Genomic DNA, 22,253 nt, shown 5'->3' with positions numbered 1-22,253 from the left:
TAGCACCGAAATCTATCCTAAGAACTGTTTTACTTTTTAATAATGAACATGTACATTTTTATTTTGCACCTACCATTCCAGAATTTAAAAGTTCCTGCTTATTAAGAATGAAATTATTATATTTTAAACCAATTATAGTATTGGTGTACTCCAATAAGTGGAGGAAGACACTAAGAAAAGAAGAAGATACAAACATATCACTGATTTCAAGAGTTATGTCCTTTGCCAAGGTCTAACTCCTTAATGATCAACTTAATTCAATGACTACTCTAATGAGCAACGGTCTGTTCCAACATTTCAGCAGAAGTTCCAAGTCCTCAACTGCACGACCCTTTTTTTTCACAAAAAATCGTAAGACTAAAATAAGTCGTAAGTTGTGACGTCACAATACTTTAATCTATTATATCATCATAACTTACAGCTAATTTTACACTTCAGACTTTTTGTGAAAAGGACCGCTGTACATAATAACTTACAAAGAACATGTACACCAAAATACAATGTATACTGTATAATGAAGGGAAATTGTTAAAATGTAGCCTTTCCTTAACTTAAACATTGCATATCCATCCATATAATCAATACTCATAGGGAAATCCCACATGTACACTTCAATAAGTAAACATGGGGCCATGATAAATTTTGCAAAGAGGAAAATGAAGAGACTTTCCATCAAACTTTGATTAATATCTGCCTGTTTATTCAGTCGATAACTACATGTAACAGATGCAAAACTATTTTGCCCTCTTAAATAATTAAAAGATTCCAGGGTAAAAAAGATGCCCCCCCTCCATTTTAATCGTCATCCTTCTATTAAAAAAAATGCAAATTCAACAAAAATAAATCACAAAGCTAAAGTTGTCAATTTACAATTGTGTGACCAGTTGGTCAGCAGTATTTCTTTTTTATGACTCAGTACCAGGTACACATAGCATTGATTGATAGTTCATGATCAATGGTCTAACCACACTAATTCGCCTTAATACTTAACTTAGAATAGCTTTCATTATAAAACCATTTTTGGCATTTTTTTGGTTGGAATGAGATAGATAGAACAAAAAAAATTAAGGTTTCAAATTACTTCAACTTGTCAAAATAATTTAGATTTTCAAGTTCAAATTTCCAGCTAAAAAATTAAATCTCGTAAGTTAAATTCACATTTTGTAATATATCAACCCCTCCATCTTTTTATCATTATAGGATTCAAATAAAATGTCTTCCTTTACAATTTTTATGCCTGTTGGAATCAAAATTTGCTATGTTTTGAATTCCTCAACAGCATAAAATTTTCTCATAAATGAAGTATTGTTAAAATTTTCATTCACCAACAAAACCTGAGCGTAAAACAATATAAAATCAACCAAGTTTCAAAATTCAAGAAAATCAGTGATTTTCAGGAATACAAAATCCTCAAATATTTGGTTTCATTAGGCAATAATTTGATTATTATGATAAATGGTCTAATGCCCAGTAAATAGCAAATTACTTTCAGGAAACATTGTAAAACAATAGCATAATTACCCAGATAAGAAATAAGAAAAAAGCTTACCTTTAAAAAAATACGTAGAAAAGTGTCGAGATCACAATCATGAAAATATTGCACATAAAAAAATATCCTTGGTATTACAAAATAATCACTCCTCTTCAACAAGTGGTCAGTTTTTATGATTCGCTATAATCATTGTCAATGGCAGTGGTACGTGCACACACCATCAAACAGAGCAATACAATAATGTTGGGCTCGTGGCTGTTGTCACCTGATCTGTCAAGGCAGAACATTAAATCACTCTTGTCCTTGTCCACTGTCCATCGTTAAACTGTGTAGGACATATCTGAAATACACGAGATTACAATGGTGTGATGTATGATGTACATGTAGTAGAAAAGATACATTCATATTACTGCAGTGGTCATGCATGATTTCCTCTTGGAATGTAGCATGCATCAGTGATCATGTTTATTTCATAGGCTGATCATTCTTAATTAGTTACATCATGATATAATTTAAAATATATTGACTATAGCTGAGAAGTCTTAATCAAGTTCTGAATTTTTTCAACACAAATATTTTTTTTAATTTAATACTTAATTACCTGCCTGCTATGATGCGGAAATATGCATATTCCTATACTAGATGTGTAAAATAGTGAAACCTGTCTAAATAAAACCCCTTTTAAACTTTAGAATTGGTTTGGTTTAGACAGGTATCTGGTCAACCAAGGTTCAAATACATTTAAATTGATATAAAGGTACTTTAAAAAGTGTCCCGTTAAGACAAGTTCCTGGTATATCCAGAGTTTGGTTAGGCACATTTCAATGTAGCAAATACCATAGAATACTAAAGTAACAGACACCTTTGTCTCACAATAACCACACAGTTGATCACAGAAATTTACATAAATAAGTCTTTCAATCACTCTTTTCTATCACTGATCTACTTTACACTGAACTTAAGCTACAATTCCAAATCCAATATCTGGTGACCAATTGCCTTAGACACAGAGCAATGCTGCAGTTCTTCACAGAAGAGGACTAATCAAATTATCAGAAAGTAAGTAGCCATTTGAGCCAAACTTATCAATTGTGCCAGACAATTGGAGATTTTGAGACTATCTCCATGTAAAAGTTTGCCTTGTTGCAAACTTTTATGAATCCATAAAGCGATAAAAAGTCAAAGTCCCAATGTACAAATATGAAACACCATGTTCTATTCTATATTCTTCAGTTGTATTCAACTTGTAAAATGATAAAACAAGTGTTTTATACCATTTTACAATTGTCTACATGGGAGCAATTGACCTTAAATGAACTTAAGAGTAAGCTAATTGTAGGTCATAATTTAATGTATAGTTTCCTTAAAAAAAAACATATGGGATCTGCTCTAATGGTTCAAACTGAAAGTAGCTAATGTCTGCCTGTCAAAGGAAATACAATGGACTTGAGTGTATAGACCTATTCAATAGGCCGTTTTCTGCTAATTTTCTGAGCAGACCCAGTTGGTACTTTCCATTTGGAGATGTTGGGTTAAAACTGAATCCTTACAAGTAGGTGTAGCATTTACCCAGGTGAAACAACAAAGTGTAACAACAGATCCTACTCAAATTAGCACTAAAGGGTCTATAAAATTTCTTAGGCATACAACACAGACCAAACTGCTTCTAGTACATGTAATGGCTCCAAAAAAATGTATATATTGGGAGTCTTAAATCTAATATACATCAACTGATTGGCTTTTTTAATAAAATTATACATGTACAGTACAAGTTACTACAAAATGTCAAGTAGATTTCAAAAAAGATTGCCATAGTAATACAGCTATAAAACACTAGAAATGCAACAAAACTTACTTACATGAGTCTGCCAAAACAATATTAGGGATTACAAGGGTATCTACACTTTATCAAATGCAGCCTGCATAATGCACTTGTGTAGCATCTCCATGTCAGAATATATAACCCATAACAACTCTTATTCATAGAAACTAACCCAGAAACTGGACACAATAACATCCAGATAGACTAACTTACTTCCAAGCAAATTTTCAAGAAAAATCCACTCACAGGAAATCCTGCCAACTCCTTGGTGTATTTTTTGGTGCACCCACCTACTGATGAAGTGAAAGGTCTTAAATTCTCGTCATCAAAATTATTGGATTTTAGACAGAACTCCATAAACATCACACCTACTGAATTCTATCATTCAAAACAATTCTAGTGACCTGATACTTTATACATCAATAAAATGTTCACTAAATCCTGGTAAACGAAGGTTGAAGTAGCACTCCTTCAATTTCTAGGAATTCCAAGTTTAAAATCCAAGACAAGTCTACTTAAAAATAGTGTATATAAAATTAAATATTGAGTCAATATCCTGGTTTAAAAAAAATTCAAACATCCTTGTTTTTTCAGGCACACTATTGATTTTTAAAGATATGTAAACATGAAAAATTACAGTATCTTCCATTCAGTATTTTTTCGAGCATCAATGCGTGGCCCCAAAAGTAAATTTCAAGCTACAAGTTATATTGATTCAGCAATGTATTTTTTTCTAATCAATTTTTTTAATGACAACCTAAGCATCAATAAAAATCTTCATTAAATTAGTAAAGACAAATCCTATGAAATGTTCTTCCACTTGATGATGAACTTGTAGCAATAAAACAACCTACACAGGTTGAGATAGTCTCAATACCAAGTTACTGCAGGGTATTTTAGGAAAAAAAAGCAACATATCCAGAAACCTCATTCTAAAATAAACAGCTAAGGTTAAAGCACAAAATATAATGGTTCCACCAATGTTTTAATGCCCAGTAACTCATGAAACAACATGAAATCTGTGTTCAAGGGATCATTAGTGATATCCCCACTTTCAATCATGAGGAAAATAAGCAAGTTATATTTTTTCGTAAAAAAGTATCCCACTACATGGCATACCTACAGGAAGAATGTGTTAAAATTTCAACCCCTTGTGATCAGTAGTTGCTGAGAATACTAATGGAAAAAAAATTGTAGCAAATGGAAAAACAGATGCAAGGACAAGTGTAAAACAGTATGCCCCCTCTCCTTTGTAGCAGGGGTATAAAAAATCGATAAGCAATTAAAAACGATACACTTTACACTATGTCAGTTGAAATGGTCGGTACTGAAACTTAGTGCTTTGTATTATTATTCATAATAGAAGAGAGGGCAAATTAAGTAGAATGGTGTTAGAGATGGCACAAGTTGTTTGCAGTATAAGGTCACACATGGACAAGTACAATGTCTGGACTGAAATGTTTCATTTATTGTTACTGTCCGTTTCGTACATGATGGTGCACATGAAGAGTGCTACCATGTACGTATGTAAGTGATTTTCACTGAATATAATATAATTCTAAAATGTAACCTCTAATGTTTTTTTATCAAATATGAATTTGATGTTCATTCGAACTACTGAAATGAATAAAAACTGCTGATAAACATCGGAATGTTTTTTTGTGTTTGTTTACACGATTTAAGGTGGGCAGTAATTTACACACACAAAAGACACGCCAATTTAGTTGGGTGCTGCTCATATCCAAAATCAAACACAGTTGTGGTCTCAAAGCCTTTTAAGGACGTCATATTATTAGTAAAAATAATGACCAAAATATATACAACACAAATATACTGTCAATTGATGGATTATGACATGGGAAGATCACTAAAACAATAAAACTGTTCAATTGAATCCCGTCAAATCAACGATTTATTGTCCAAATTTGGACAACCAATCAGAAATACATTAAGCTTCCCTGATCTTCATTAGAAACAACAACTCATTAATAACTCATGCTAAAAAGTCAATTTTTTCCAATCCTTATAAAATTTGAAATTTATTGTAGGCGTCAACTACTGCAATGAAATTATTGGCTTCTTATTTTGTTTTTTAGCAATATCACTAAGGGAAATGTTTAATTCCATTAATTCCCATCTTAAACAATCCTAGAACAGTTCACCAAACTCCATCAATTGACAGTTTGATATTTATAATTATTCACAAGTCAGTATCACATATTGAGGATTTGTTAACAAAACTTCCATATGAGTTCTAGTACCATAATTGAATTAATCAATTCAGAGAAAGCAAAAAGATTCCTAATAGCAGTGAAAGCGACACTTCATATCTTTTTTTTTAAATCTACCAATTGCTGAAACACTCAATTAATCAACAGTATTGGGCCCTTTAAAATGATTGATTGATTGGTTGATTGATTGTTTGTGTTTTCAATATTTCAGCCATATCCTGGCGATGAACAGGAAATGGATGATAAAATTAACATGAAATGATAATGAAATGAAAAATTGGATGGGAAACAAGGACAGATAGGATGACAACTGTGGCAGAGCACAGAGGTTCCTACTTCTATCGAATACCACAGCAAGGTTCTTTAAAGATAGGCGGAAAGTGGCATCTTTCCCAACATGCTGCATCACTATGGTTTGTGGTCAGGTTTTCCATATTATTGCCTAATTATCCTTGCATATAGCATGCCAAGGGTATCCCATTCCACCACCTAGGGCACACAACCCAGTTGCTCTGTGATCAGAGTGCCCCAGCCCCCAGCCAGGGTTCTAAGCACTATTCAATTCTCCTTTTATGAAAACTTTAGCACTGCTGCTGGCTTATTCTTTTGACAACCAGACCTGCACAGGGCTACCATAAAAATAAATTGATACATGACAGATTTTGGGTCTTAACTCTTCATTTTTACTAAGTAACAATTAGAAATCATGCTAAGATTAAGAAATTTAAAGTTTTTCAAGAAACTTGATGAAACGCTTGTTTGAATTTCACTACCTATGCCGATGAACAGACCTTGAATTCTGATTTCTTTCTTTCTTTTTTATTCAATTTTCAAACCAAAAACATACAGAAAAATTAAGCCATTTCATAGAAATGTACAACATTCATTAATGTAAGTCAAAACCGAACTGTCAAACACTGCCTGAATGATAAAACAATGAACTCTTAAATAGTTATTCCTATCATGACAATTTGTAAACTTGAATGAACATCAATCAATCATTCAATCATTGTGAAAATTAATTAACACAAAGAAAACTATCGGAACCGGGACAGATAAAATATTTGATTGGCGGAACTGGCTTCCTATCAATGTGTATGGGAAGGACTAGAATTTAATTGGCAATGATTGGTAGGTTTAGATCCATACCAGTAGTAGGTGTACAAAGTAATTAGCAACGAAATATTGTAGGCAGAGAAAATCCTCGGCAGAATGAAGATTTTATCTGCATTCTGTAATACAATAAAACAAGCAAAATGCCATAGGTTCCTGGTAATGACTCAAAAGACATTTTCTTACCCATTTTGACATTAAACCAGGAAAGAAAATGGAGAAGTTTAATTGCCACGAAGAAATTATTCTTGTACTCACATCTAATGAGTGGGGTGAATTTCTATGAATTCTATAGGAAAAAGATAAAAAAGGAGAGTCGTAAACAAAGCTTAAAGGTGGTTATTTTCTGATTATACATAAAAAAATATATGGATTGCATAGGAGCTTATTAAATAATCAACCATCAGGTCAAAACTTGACAAACGATGAACATATTCAACAAGAAGTGATCTAGCCAGTACAACTAAACTGGTAAATTGAATTCACAGCATGTATCAAGTTGAGCTGTTTAATGACACCTTATTTGTAGAAAAACATACACAATTTTATCCAACATTTCAAGAGCTATAGCTTAACAGCTTACTATTTCTACTCTACTTTCTATGTGGAAAAGGTCACATGATAGGATTCCACTTAATCGCATACCTGTTAATTGCATATAAACTCAAAGAACAAAACCATTTCCAATCTTATCCATGTAAAATATGTTTCTTATCTGCATATCATAAGACCAAAAATAAGAAAATTCCTTTAAATTGCATGTATTTTTTTTCATAATTTACACAAAAATGTACCTAAATGGGTAAAATAATACATTGTTAGTGAAATACCGAAATTTTCTTTAGATGTGTGTTTTTACAATATTTTCTCTTTCATTTGAGTAGACACTAAGGCAGGAATCTACTGGGGAGACAGGAGAATCCCACTTAAGCATTGAACATATAAGATATTTTCCCTAATCTGTTAATTGCATAATTTTTTTCTGAAAAATAGGCTATTTGATTACAGTAACAAGAATCCACTGTAATATTTTCCTTTTGCCAATATATGATGAAAACACTACAAATCTGTTAATTTTATTAAGTAATGCCATTTTTTGTAACATTTAAAATATAAGTCAACTTATAGAAAAAAAAGTCAACCATGAGCGTGTGGAAATGGCAATGCATATACCGCTACACTAGTCTATAATGTATTTGCTTTCATTCTGGAATATTATAGCGCTTATGCATTAGGTGTGAGTGGCTCACAAATCACATTCACAGAAATTGCATAACCAGCCAATAAAATGTGTAAAATAATACTAGAAATAAATTTATTTTTTCTCACTTGTTTAGAATCAGTAATTATGTCAAGGATCTCTTCACCCAGGAGTATAAGCTTTTAACTTTCACAGACTGCAAAATGTATCAAGTAGAAAAGTGTACTGTATATAAAATAAAGTTGCATGCATTGTAGTGCTAGGTATACTCCCACTTGTACAGGAAGTTGACCTAGAACACCAACCAAAATCGTTAACAATGAACATATGCTCCATCTATGGTAGGTCTGACGAAATTTTCTCCATCATTTCATACAGTGCAATTGGCAAAATTCCAAAATACAAAAAGCTGATATTTGACAATGTATGCCCCATCTATATAAAATCACATACCAAATTTGAAATCAATTCATACATTGGGAGTCAAGAAAACCAAATTTGGACAGAACAAGAAGGATATTCTAGTAATGGGGTATAACTACACCATGTAAACTTCAGTCCACAGTCATGGCCAACATAGTAGGACTGTCTCACAATTGTCTGGAAATAAAACCTGTTGAACAGACAGAAATTTTAAGACATTAATTTACATGGACTGAACGTCAGCCACATTCTATATATGTGAAATGTAAGACCAAAACTGTGAATGGCTAAAAAATATTCTGCAGGAGGCAACGAAATTTGTCCACACAGTAGACAATTGTGCAAGTGCAGAGGTGTTGTTTTGTCGCCTAATATGTCGATGGATATGATTTTATAAACAAAGATTTAACAGGTCGTCCAAAACAGGTACATGAAGTGTGTTTTAATGAAACAGCTTGAGGGCACACATTGAGCTCCGACTATTGCAGGCATAGCCTAAAATCATATTAGTTCCATGGTTACAATGAAAAAATGTAAAAGTTGTATTTCAGACAACTTCTGAAACAATTTTGTTTCTATTTTGAAATTAACCCAAAGCAGGAGTTGAATATATGAACAGACACAAGATTTAAGACAAGTATAGAACAAAAGAAACAGAATTAAGACACCTAAGACCCAAAGACAAGGGTATAAATAAAACCCTAGAAGCCTAAGACATGACAGAAATAAAAGACCTAGGAGCACAAGGCAGAGACCAAACAGCAAAACCTGGGGCAAAAATACAGTACATTGAGTAAAAATTTTTGTAGGATGCTAATTTTGGCATATTTTAGCGGTCTGTCTGAAAAAGCCAAAATAAAATCTGCAAAATATTTACTTACTGTATCGTTTAGCATTCACCAAAATTTTTTGTATATCTTTTTTGCTTAAAATTGCCACATTTTACACACATGAAAATAACTCACCATACAGTAAGAGACCAAGAGGCCTAGGGTAGAAACAAGATAACATGTACTCCAAAAACAGAGGAGCTACAGGCTCATTTATTTTCTGTTGAGTCCTCAGTTGTTGTCTTCGTTACCACATTGGACACCCCCCTACTCCTCCCTTTCCCCCAAAACAATTTTAACAAAGTCTGTACATACTGTTTAGCTGTTTAAAAAAAAATCTTACAATTATACAAAACCTAAATTCTAATTTTGAAACACAAAGATTGGTGCCAGTAACATGTACAAAAACTTTCTAGTTCTTATCAATGAAGAATAAACAAATATCTTGCAAGGAAACTAATGTGTACTACAATGTACATGAATGACTATAGCAAAAGTAAAAAAAAGGTTGTTGGCACTGACAACTGATGTTATCCATCATATAAGAACAAACAAATATACATGTCTACCAATTAATAGCAAATTGATAAATATGAATTCAATTCAATTTATATCAGTAGCCTTACATACCTAGAAGAAGAAAAAAAACATCCAAGAACCAAGTATATTCACATCACTTTAACAAAGACTAATTAATCACTGCTAGCAAAAAACGGGAAAGGCTCCCAAAAGAAAACAATAAAAATATTTACAATACTGTTAATTGTTCTGTCAAATTCTTACCCTTTGGAAACAGTATTGGCTGATGAGCAAATAACAAAAACACTTTGCCGCCTCTGATCAATACGTCTTAATAAGCATGCTCAGAAATAATAGACGGGGCTATGATCATTCTGCTACCTGTCCTAATCTACCAGGTGTACGGAATCTCAGAAATATAAATGTCTATGACAGGACGCAAGGTCTTCCTCTCCTTATCTGTAATACTTGACATTCATTTGTTTATTTGGTAGGTAAATTGTTCAACAATCTACAGAGTAATTAGAAACAACCTAAAACCCTGACCAAATCCTAATCAATTACATAATGTTTACATAGCAGCATAGAATTGTTGTGCATCATTGATTGTGCAGTATTATTATAAGCAAGAAATGCAGTGTTTTCTTTTTGAGTTTCTACAACTACAGTCAAACAAATGGGAAAGGAAACAGGAGAATAGGACCATTTATGGTTTAAGATTGTACTTGCAATATTTGAATATACATACATATATATTTTACATAGTACATTGTTTTCAATTAAGCAAGATGGATTAATTAAAAGACCATTTCTGTTTTAAAGACACCCCTCCCCTCTTCCGGTTCCATAAACCATTAACCATTTGAGCACAGCTTTGTCCACTGTCTCAAATAAATCAAAAATACCTCTGATCAATCAGGCTGCTATGAATAAAATCAGGAACTTGTAAAAATTAGATATGGATTACCAAAGGAGGCTCAAATTGTTATTGATATTATTCGGAGACCAATACTTAATTTAAAGTCTTTAAGTATGAAATTGGAAAAGTTCTGTAACATTCTATATTAAAAATCAGGAATAATGCTTAACATTTCACCATTGGACCCGTAAAGTTCTTTAACCTGATGGAAATAGTTATCATTTTCAACAAAAACATAAATAACATCTTGTGCCAAATTTTACTCAGTATAAGTGTACTTGCATAAAACACTTGGACTTATACATGTACAGTGAAACTTCTCCAAACTGGCTACCACTGTGACAAGAAAAAATGGCCAGTTTATAGGGGTGGCCGGTTTTGAGAAAAATAGCGATGCATTCTAAGAGCTGTTCCCATGAATGTGTTCTATAACCCTACACCTTTTCAGTTTGTTGGTCGAGACATGTTTAATGTCAATTCAAATTTTTTGGCCTTTTATTACATTTCAAAGCTTGCATCATTTGTATATGATTTGATTTTACAAACTGTACTGCCGACAAAATAATGTTCAAGTTTTTGAAAAAAGATCAAAGAGCCATTGATAGTAATTAATTATTTGTATTGTTTTCGTAAATTACCTATCAACAAAGTCTAATAGTTTCATCCCAATGTTGTTTTGGCTTGGGTACAGGTCACATTAATTGACAATTAAAAGATCGTAAAGATCATACCAGTGACAAAATGTAATGTCTGGATTAAATTTGTTGTTTAAACTACTGTCCCCTTCAATTATCATCTGTCCACTGATAAAATACAAACCGGCCAATGAATGAATTATTAATTACGTAATATTATGTAATCATTTACAGTTTTGTCAACACATTTATTACAGGTGAACAATAACTGGCGGCCGGAGTTGAGAGGTTGTTTTTATTTGAAATATGTAACTAAAACTGTGAAAAACCGGCAAATGTACAGTTTTGGGGGGTGGCCGGTCCACTGAAGACAAAACACACAGGTTTTAAGGTATATCGGCCGAGACTTATGAAAACAGCCAGTTTGAAAGGAAGACCGGTTTTCTAAGGGTCCGATTTGGAAAAAAACTGAAAGCTAAATTTCACACACACGGAAGAAATATTATTCAGTTAGTTTCATGCTTACTGCAGAGATGATTTAAACAAAGTGGAAATTGGAAAACTTGGAAGTTCATACACAGTAGATATACAGTAAAAAAAAGAATCATAATCATAAAATCCAGATTTGAAATAGCGGAATTCCGGTAAAAAGTGGAAAGAAATCATGTCTATTACTGATAACAAATTGAAATTTCAAGGTCAAGGAATGACAACAATACTAAATTAGAAATACTGTGAGCAAGCTCACAAAGAGAATATCCCCCCCCCCCCTCCCCACCATTTCAAATGGACTCAAATGTTAAACCTTTAATTTCGATTAACTCCCTTTGGAGTCATTCAACATTAATCATATTCCTTCATGCACATCATCTACATATGATGCCCAACCTCCCAATTACATTTCATCAATATCCCATGAGCCATTTAGGAGGAGTTGCGCTTAAGAGGTTTTAACACACAAAACCTTTAATTTGGATTATCTCCCTTTGGAGTCATCAAAAAAATAATTATCTTCCTTCAAGCACATCTACATATGATAATATACTGACGTATTTATATTCCTTCATGCTTCATGCACATCTAAATATGATGCCTAACCTTCCTATTACATTTCATTAAAATTCTGTGAGCAGTTAAGGAGGAGTTGAGCTTGTAAAGCCTTTAAATTTGTATTATTTTCCTTTGGAGTCCACTGACAGTATTTTTATTCCTTCATGCACATCTACATATGATATCCAACCTTCCTATTGAGTGGTTTAGGACGAGTTGCGCTTACAAGGAATGTGGACAGACAAACTGACAGACAGGATGATTCTTATATACCCAGTGCCTCCCAAACTTTGTTTGTGGGGTACAATAAATAAAAACTGGAACCAATAAAGCTTTATAACTATAGGTCATATCATTGTCAGAAACTCACTAATCCAATGGCATTGCCTTTACCATAATGAACTGTGGGTTTCTGAAAATGGCCACATGCGAGGGAATCCTTTCTAGACCCACTGACTGAGTATCCCATGGACAACCATGTATAATTTAGTCCTTATTCAAAATTTTCCAACCTTGATTCAAACAACCAACCATAGGCATTTAAAATTAAGTTTCCAATAATAAAGTAGGTCAGTAAGTTTTTTTTCTTTTTTGGTTTTGTTTCTTTTAAACCATTAAATTTGAAAACTGACCAAGAATTGTATTGTGTAAGATAACACTATCTCCTCTGGGGTCATCAAACATCAAGTTAACCAGAGTTGTCCAGCTATGTGAAGTTTCACATTCAGCCCATTTACAGGCTGCAGAGTTTGAATGTAAAAATCCTTGTTTTATCTTAGTTAAATTATATGGTGGTGAAACCAGAGTTTATTCATTGGATTTATCACTGATTGTAGGGCAGTAAAAATAAATATTTTATATGAATTGATTTGAACAAAACTGAGCTGAAGCAAGACACTCCCAAATTAAGGATCATCCTTTTTGTGTTTACATACTAGTCAGACTGCATATTTGATACCTGTGTAAAAATCAAATGGTTGAATAAATCATGACCTTGCTATTAAAAAAATTTTAACTTTTAGTGAAAAAAAAAGAATCAGCTATTAGTCTGGTATTTTTTTTTTGCTAGGCTAGGCCTTATTTGAGTGTAGTCCCGAAATGTGACAAAATACATGTACAGAGATATGAAGTTTTGATCCATTAATTGTTTGGTTTATCAAATTAGAAAGGGTTTCAGTGATTGGGCAGAGTGATGATCTATAAAATGGAAATGATATATATGCAAGTCCTATAATTTCAAAATATCAATATAAAAAAAGCAAACAAAATTTTATTAAGCCAACAAAAGTAAAATAGAAAATAGACGAAACTGAAAATAACAAACCTAATGGTAAAAACTGGCACTGAAAAATAGGATTTCAGATTTAAATGGGAAAAAATAGATGTCTGATCATTTTCTCAAAGCTCCATTATAAGGATTCTATTATCCTGAATACAGTTGAACTTATCAAATCTAAGTTATTTTTAATATCATTTTGCCAATTGTTTCCAAAACTTAATTTTACCATTCCAATTATTTCAAACTGTTAATCATATAACACATGTAACTTTAATTCCTGAAGAAAAAGAAAAAAAAAACCACTCGGGTTCAGGAACCCACATATGTGAAATAAACCCAGAATGCTGGTGGCATAATATGAACTTTTATATGATCATTAGATTTCCAAATATAAGATGACCCTAGTTTAGAGCTTCAATAACTCATAAGGCCTGAATGATTCCATTAAAGTGTCATTTATAATTATGATGTATTGTGGTTACCTTAGGGTTAATAATACATGTATCTACATTCATCAAATGCACGTCCATTATATAGTCCTACTGTTCCAAGAGTTATTTCTCGGGTTTTAAGCAAATGTGAAAAATTTACAAGTTATTCTCACCTAAATGATTTTAGTTAAATGGCTTTCCTTATCCTAAGAATTCGTTCCCAAAGAGTAGACTTAATTTATTAAATGAAGATTACAAGACCTCCTCATGGTCCTTCTTAAGTAAACTTATATAACTAAGAGAAAATATTATGGCCCTCCAATCAAACTAACCATAAGGGCAGGGTATCATGTCAACTTAAAAGTTCCCAAAAATTTTCAATTTCAAGCATGTTGAAATGGTTGAAATTTGAGAAATGCAAGGATTTCAGGATCATGAAAGTAGGCTCAGGTCTGGAAGATCCAACAATTTTCTACAGCTCAGCCATAGTTACATTTTTATTAAAATATTAGTTCAAATTACATCTTTTCCCTAAACTACTTGTACTTTATACCTATTTTTGATACTTTACAAAATATGGCAGCTCAGTACATGCGATATCATGTCTTATGGAACAATTAAAAGAGATATTGACCTAAAACCATGACCCAGGTCGATATCTCTTTTAAGTGTTCCATAAAACATAATACTGCATGCACCAAGCTGACATAATTGTTTTATTATATTTCTGTGTAGAAGTTGAAAGAATTTTCGACTCAGTGTGTTGGTATACATTTAATTTGGATGCCCTTTTTTCAAAGTTAGCAAATTTAAGCAAATACCTAGTAGATATATAAGACCAATTGATATTCACTTTGAATATATTGCTCCATAAAAGACTTGTACCATGAATGTAAACAGCTGACCTCAAACGTGCAATATCACTTGAAATCAAAATGTCAAGCAAGCAAAATATGGGTGTGTCGGAAACGCATTGTTTAAATGGAAAATATAATATACGAAATGTTATAATAACTTTTAATACAATTTGAAAATTTCATAAATGTTATCACATGATAATTCTGAAGCATAATAACATCTTGACAATAGTGGGGAAAAATTAAAGGTTCTAATATGAGATAAGAAATGTCCCCTGAAAAAAAAGTAAAATGTTAATCACTATTCCATAACACTGGTATCCAAATTGATGTGATTGGCAGAATAGTTATCTCTTACAGACATACAGGACAAGACAAAACGCATCAAGTAAGATTAACATAACATGAAATTGATTATCACCAACTGAAAAAAAAAAGCCAATGGGCGATAAATTTCAGAAGAAATTACAGGACTTCACAGAAAAACTGGTAGTAAACTTAACGTATTCATTGATTTTTTATCAATTGTTGATTGGAATAAAGCTAACTGAGAAATTAATCTGCGTCACACAACGAATGACGTCAAAACCACTTTTTTAAAAAAAATCGAATAACATCTTCTTCCTTGTCTACCTCAAGGCAAAATAATCATCTGTATATAATGTTTACCAGATACTGGAAAATAACTGTTTTCAAAGAAAATTTACAATTCAACATATTCAATTCTGATTTTAAAAGTGCCTCAGACATTCAAATTTACTTTGATAATTGAAATGAAAATTTATATGTGAGCTAGCTTTTAAAAAAAAATGTTAACATTTCTAGCAGCACATCTTGTAATTAGGGTGCTCTAAATTACTGCATGTATAACACATTTCATATACCGGCTGAAAAATTTCAGTTTTTGACTTTCAGATTTACTGGAATAGGCATCCCATAAGTTCTTCTTTTGTTTTGTCTTTAAAATAAAAATAAAAAAACACTTAAGGCAAAAAGACTATCAGCAACTTTCTCTTATCAACTTAGCACCTAAAAAGTAACTTTTCAATGCAATTAAACAAGTGTCTAAAATTTGAGGAAATTCAAATTCAAATTTTCACATTTCAGCGTTCCAAATCATATGCATTGCAAATGTCTGAATATTACCATATATGATTTAAAGAAAAAAATGTGGGAAATGGGTTATCTCCCTTTGGTTGTGATTTCCAGGTTTATAAATGATGGAATGCAAACAGTTTCATGAAGAACAAAGTAATCATATTGTGCTCTTAGTGTTAAAGTGTCCAATTTGTAAACCGTTAAGTTTAGGAGACAAAAGTTGGGAGTTTTTATCAGTAATGACTAACCAGTCACAAGCAATATGCAGAAGGAATCTTGCAAAATATAATTTGACTTGATACATGTAAATTTAGCTTTTTTCTACCATGACTAAATCTTCAAAGAAAGGGATAGGCTAACATTTAAAGCTTGATGTGATCATTATATTTTATGAACTGCTTTATGTCCCAACTGCAAAATAAGCATATTATGAACATCTAACAGTTACAATGATATTACAAAAACAGATCAGATTGTGAAAGTATTACACAATCTTCAATTCCCACAGAGACACAAACAGCCAAAGGGAACAGGGGCTCCAAATACAAACAAGTTTGGCAAAATTTGCATACAAGTCTAAACACAAGTGCTACCACTGACTGCCAGCAGGCATCTTACCAAGATATCATAACAGGTAAGTCATAGCCTGAGATTGGTTCCTTTAAAAGTACATGAACATATTTGAGCAGACCAATTATCAAGAATACAAGACAGAAATTATACATATAAAACTAAATATAGAGATAAATGATCATTATGTGGGGAAAAATGCACTTGCCTTTCTCCTAATTAGTACTTGAAAAGTTCAAGAAAATAAAATGTGACAATTAACACTTTATAGTTTGATTCTAAAACCAATATATGTTATCATTAAAATATGCACCATATCCTTTAAATAGTCTATTTGAATTGTTAATCAAAACATTCTCCCCAGAGGCTATCTTTGTTACACAATTGATAACAACTCCAAAAATATAATTTATTATCATTTTTTAACGAAGATACACATTCTAATAAATAATTTAATAGCCAATAAAATTTTTATGCAGAACATTAAGTTTGTACAATAATTTGTCAAGTGAAACTTCAAGATCATGGACACCAATATTTTTACTTCGTTTTTTCCTTTCCAAAAACAAACAGGAAATAGTACGATCTGGGACAAAATGAGCCAACAACTCAGATAAGAGTAGTCCATCTTAACTCTCCCCATTTTTCCATAATTTCTATTCAAAACAAACTTTTTATCATATAAATACATTTGTACATGTATTTGTCACTATATATATTACTGAAATCCTAAGTACACAGTACAATGAATTGTTCCAGGGTAGGAAACTCACTCAAATTTTAGCCAGTCCTGAATACAACTTTTCAATACATTTACTGTATGGCTATATAGATTTTTGCTAAAATTAGCCAGCCCTGCCAAAAAATTGCCAGTCTCGGGCTGGCGGGCAGGCTCCTATTTCAAACTCCGATTGTTCTACTCATACTAAAATGAAACCTGCCTATACCCAACCCTAAAATTAAACTAGAAATGATGAGAGCAAGCTCAAAGAATAATTCCCCGTGCTTCAAATGAATTTGAATGTAAAAATACATGTAATCTCTTTGGTGTCATCCAACAGTTATTATATTCCTTCATACACATCTACATAAGATACCCAACATTCTTCCTATCATCAAAATGCCTTGAGCAATTCAGGAGGAAATGAACTTACAAGAAATGTACACAGACAGACAGGCAAATGGGGTGATTCCTATACCCAAAAAGGGTTCAATTTAAAGAAGTTTCATTATACATGAATTTGTTCCTTTGACTATCAAAACTGAATGGTCTTGTCTGTTACAGTTAAATCTGAAAACTATTGATGATTTTATGTTTGGAATTTCTGAATGACCTTCACATACTTAGAGACAGGGTCAGATAACTCCTGTAAGATAAAAAATGTTGACCGGAATATGAAGTGAACCAATTATAGAATTCTTTGAATTCAATTCAGTATAATATACATCCTACTATAACTTAAATACTTCACATTTATTTCATTAAAATTATCTTTTAGTGACAAATTCAGGAGAGTCAGCTACAATAATTTCTCCCTAAGGTATGTGAGAAGACTTAATGAAAAGGTCAAAGAGACACCAAATGTTACTTTCACGCATAAAATAAATAGCAAGGGAGATACAGTTTAAAGGATGGATAACTTGATTTCAGACCAGTTTGGAATGTGTCACCCCCTCAAATTAAATAATCAACCAGCTTATGACCACAAGGGCAATGGTATTACATGTACATGCACATGTAAAAGGATTCAAGAAGTGCACAGGACACATGAGTGTATTAAATTTGCAACATGAAAGTTTATCATGACTAGACCACTCAAAATTGGTTCAGATTTTCATCCCTGCCAAGTACCAAACAGTGCCTGCCTAGATTATTACCTAGCACAAAAAGGTCTACTTGTGGAAAAATCACATACTGGAAACTTATCTTGTTTAGTTTGCCCAACATTTTTCTTAAAAAAAACTGAAATAACAACTGTCAGCAACAGTGAAAGTATTACTGAACAAAATTGAAAGAAAGCATTCTGGACAATTCATTCTACTATTTCCCCTCTCTTCTACTTTAAACTTCTAAAAACATTTTAAAATATTTTCACCACTAGCACTAAATGGCTTTGACTAAAAATTAGCAAAAACTTAACAATATTGAATGCAATTACACCGCGGAAAAAGACCATTTCATATCAGTGTAACAAAGAAAACAATAAAGCGTTCAGGACAATTTTCTGCAAACTCCATGCTATTGATTTTCTTAGTAAAACTTGATCTTAGGGTTATTTTCATGTTTTAGTCTATACATCAAGAACAAACATATTTTTCTAAGATTTAATCAGCAAGAATGCTGTTGACATGTTACCATAGTAACTCCAGATGATCAGATGCAGCAGTGACATAAAATTGTGATGTATGAGCTCAGAATAACTTGAAAATTGGAGTCTCCCTTTATCCAGAGACTGGATTACTTTGAAATAAAAGAGGTTTAATGACTGTGAAAAAGTTCTAAGTAGCTGTTTTTGTACATATATAGAATAACTAGAGAAACTCGATCAAGGGATAGTGTTTAGTCAAGCATTCCAAATTTTTAAAGGGCAACAACTCTAGAATGGTACGGTAAATGCAAAATGTTTAGTAATTTTAATTGACCAGCATCCTATGACAGCTGAGACAAATATAAGAAAAAAAAAAATATTAGGGCTCCTCAATAATTCAACTATGGGCACATTTCTCTGAAACACATCACTTTACAACTGGGGGTCTGGGGGCTGGTCAAGGCCCATGTATATAAACTCTGAGGTAAGAGTGGATAATAACATTCTACGAATTGTTTCTTGTTGTTTCATCTTATTTACAATTTAAAGCTTTATACTTATTTACTGTCTCATACATGTAGGTCTCACTAACCACTTCAAACGCTTCCATTACTTTACATGTAAAAAGGTAATTTTCAAAGTTTCACGGTGAATTCCCAGGACAAATGACATCTTTAAGTTGCAAAGTTTGGAAAATAAGGCTTTCAAAATCATCATGCTAATGGTACAATAATTGTAAAAATTCTTCACAAAATCTACCTGAATAAATAATAATGAAAATCCACATTTTCACCTTTTCTGCTAACTGACAGCATGGAGGCAAATTACTCACACATGTAATCAATATTCATACACTTTTGTAGTTAATTACTTATATGACTTTATAGTACACATTCTTAGCTTTATTTTTACTACTTTTGATCAGATTATACACAAAAATAATGCACTTGCTATGCATAATTCTAGGTTCAGGTTAAGATACTTATTCTGAAATTAATACAATGTATTCACTATGAAAACATTTGTTTATATTTGTATCTCAACTGGTTTATGTTTCTTTTTCACGACCTTTTGCCCTTTCGTGTAAACTTGCACCTAAGTCAAATGTTCCAAGATTGATCTAATAACCAGCAGTATTTTCTAATGTCCGTATGTAGCAGCAGTAATTTTTGGCAACAGTTAATGTCTTTATTTTCAATAAAAGATATAATGAACCGCTAAATTTCACAACATAATGCCATGATGGGAACAAGAAAAGTTTATATGCAACTGTGTAATAAAACATATATATATTTTTTTTGTATTTTGGATAATTGTTGTTTGTTAATATCTTCCGGTATTTGAGTTTTACAAAAGGAAGTTTGTTCTGAGGAATGTAACCATTCCTTTCATCTGTTCATAATGACGAAAGATTGGCAGAAAAGAACAAGTTTGATTTGGCAAGATGGGGCCATTCCCGCTCTGTCTCAACATTACTTACATGTACAATATTAATGTTTTTTTTTAAGTGTTTATCATAAAAAATGAACATTTCATACAAAATTAAAAAAAGTGTTCCACAAGTTGCCAATTTTGTCAATTTGATGCATATACGATATAGCAGTAAAACAGATAAGAACATATTGCATTTCATTTTTTATTTGTTACAGTGGGTTTTCAAACATTGTTTAGGATGTCTTTTTGACACATATCATCACAATGATATTCCTCAGTGGATTTCCATTCCATATTCTTCATGTGCATGTTGAATTTTTTATATAAATATCAAGGGGTATAATGTTTGAGTTCCTGATCTTGTTTTCTTGATTCAGGCTAACTGATACAAAAATTTATCTCTCAGTCATGTATTGTGACAAGTTAATGATTTCTTTTTATTTAAACAGGTTATGATAACCACTTTTATTGAGTAGCACTGCCTTTTGGAGTAGTGAAAAATATGAGGATGATGAAGCAGATGAAAACCAGGTTCCAGAGGACACGGTGTTTCACAAATTTAACTCATTTTTGAAAGACTATGAAGAATAGATTCGGATTTAAAATAAAATCAATAAAAAATTGAATGGTTTAGTATTTATCTAAATGTGTCTACCAAACAACCATATTAAAAGCTTTTGAATACTTAAAAAGTTTTCAATTTGCCTACCTTAACCTACCAACCCTATAGAGCATGCTACGGGAAACACAGGGAGATTTTTTTGTTTGCCTAAACAGGAGTGAGCATATAATTACAATCCAATTAGCATATGCCTTCTTTGTGCGTTATGATTGGTTGTTCACCTTTTACAACCTCGGCCATGACAGTTTTTACAATAGTGTAAATTCCATGTAAAAATCGTAAACGAAGTGGCTACCATTGCTTCAACAAAAGAAAAAGCCGTTTAGAGGCGTAAAATGGTATTTCTGCTTTATTCCATTCATTTTTGGCATTGTATATTAAAAACAATTTTTTTAAGAATATTCAAAGCAACAAATTTTGAAGGAATATTCGTAACAACAAATTTCGAAAGAATACACTACTGTCATCAGTAGCCCATAAATACTTTGAATATTGAAACTGACAACCATGTCACGTTGTAGGTAGAATGCTGCCAATTGCAATGTCAATTTCACTGAATGAGAGTCTTCAAGAAAAAAAAAACAATATATATCAGATAGTAAGGGATTGGATTTATACGGATTTAACACTGTTTTTATAGAATTTATGGATGTGTAAAATCAGACCTTTCACACACATTTCCTTTCGGACTTTTATTTGTTATGTAAGAATGGTCCGATTTTACAGATCGATAAATTCTGAAAAAAAAAACTGTTTAACCCTATAGTATATTCTACAATGGATGTTAAGATAGGGTTATAGGGCTATTTTCCTTTCAAGTACACCCTTCAAATCAGCTTCTGATGAATGATTTGTTTGAAATAATAATTGGTTAAATTTATTATTGAACTTAAACAATGAAGTACAAGAAAAAAATATACCAGAAATCAGACAAATATACTGATATTAAGTAAAATGTAAGCTTCATTGTACAGAGAAAAACAATTTCCAAATGTAACAATAGTCTTTAAAAATGACAAGGGAGAAGCACACAAATAACTCAAGTAGCAAGTAACAAATGTAGTACGAAATAACTCAGGACATCAGGCTCTAAATGCTCAATAATTGAAATGTTCGCCCATACTTCTGTCTAGAAAATTTAAAGCTTGATTTTACAGGCCGAATTGTAGGCTAAAAACCACTAATTCCACTTCTCATAGGCTTCTATGCTAATTTCATAATATTCAATGGCTTCTCTAGACTTTACCTTAACTTTAACCTGCAGAGGACTATATATCAGCATAATTCTACATATGTCAGCTCACAATCCTCAGAATGGCATGTGGGGTTAGCAGACTTGCAGTGCAGTACTGGTCACCAGAAGTGAAGGGTCTATAAATAGCATGGGAAATCCCAGTGTTTTCACAAGATAGGGGTAT

At 32.2% G+C, this 22,253-nt stretch overlaps 1 protein-coding gene across 5 annotated transcripts in view; it reads right to left on the bottom strand.

Moving 5' to 3' along the window:
* Positions 1–22,253, bottom strand: part of LOC148612637 (R3H domain-containing protein 2-like) — a 79,263-nt gene that overhangs the window by 52,665 nt on the left and 4,345 nt on the right. For 3 of the 5 annotated variants that reach the window (XM_088594281.1, XM_088594283.1, XM_088594286.1), the window contains exon 2: positions 1,550–1,832. The gene's annotated coding sequence lies outside the window, so the exon portion shown is untranslated. Of the gene's footprint in view, positions 1–1,549; positions 1,833–22,253 lie in introns of those variants that run through there. The other 2 variants (XM_088594280.1, XM_088594289.1) reach the window with 1 other exon arrangement.

Source organism: Perna viridis, chromosome 7, assembly GCF_037379345.1.
Source record: "Perna viridis isolate PV_CMFRI_1.1 ecotype Kerala chromosome 7, ASM3737934v1, whole genome shotgun sequence".
Classification (NCBI taxonomy): domain Eukaryota; kingdom Metazoa; phylum Mollusca; class Bivalvia; order Mytilida; family Mytilidae; genus Perna; species Perna viridis.
The sequence above is the reverse complement of the archived record's forward strand: the minus strand, read 5'-3'. Positions and strand labels throughout refer to the sequence as shown.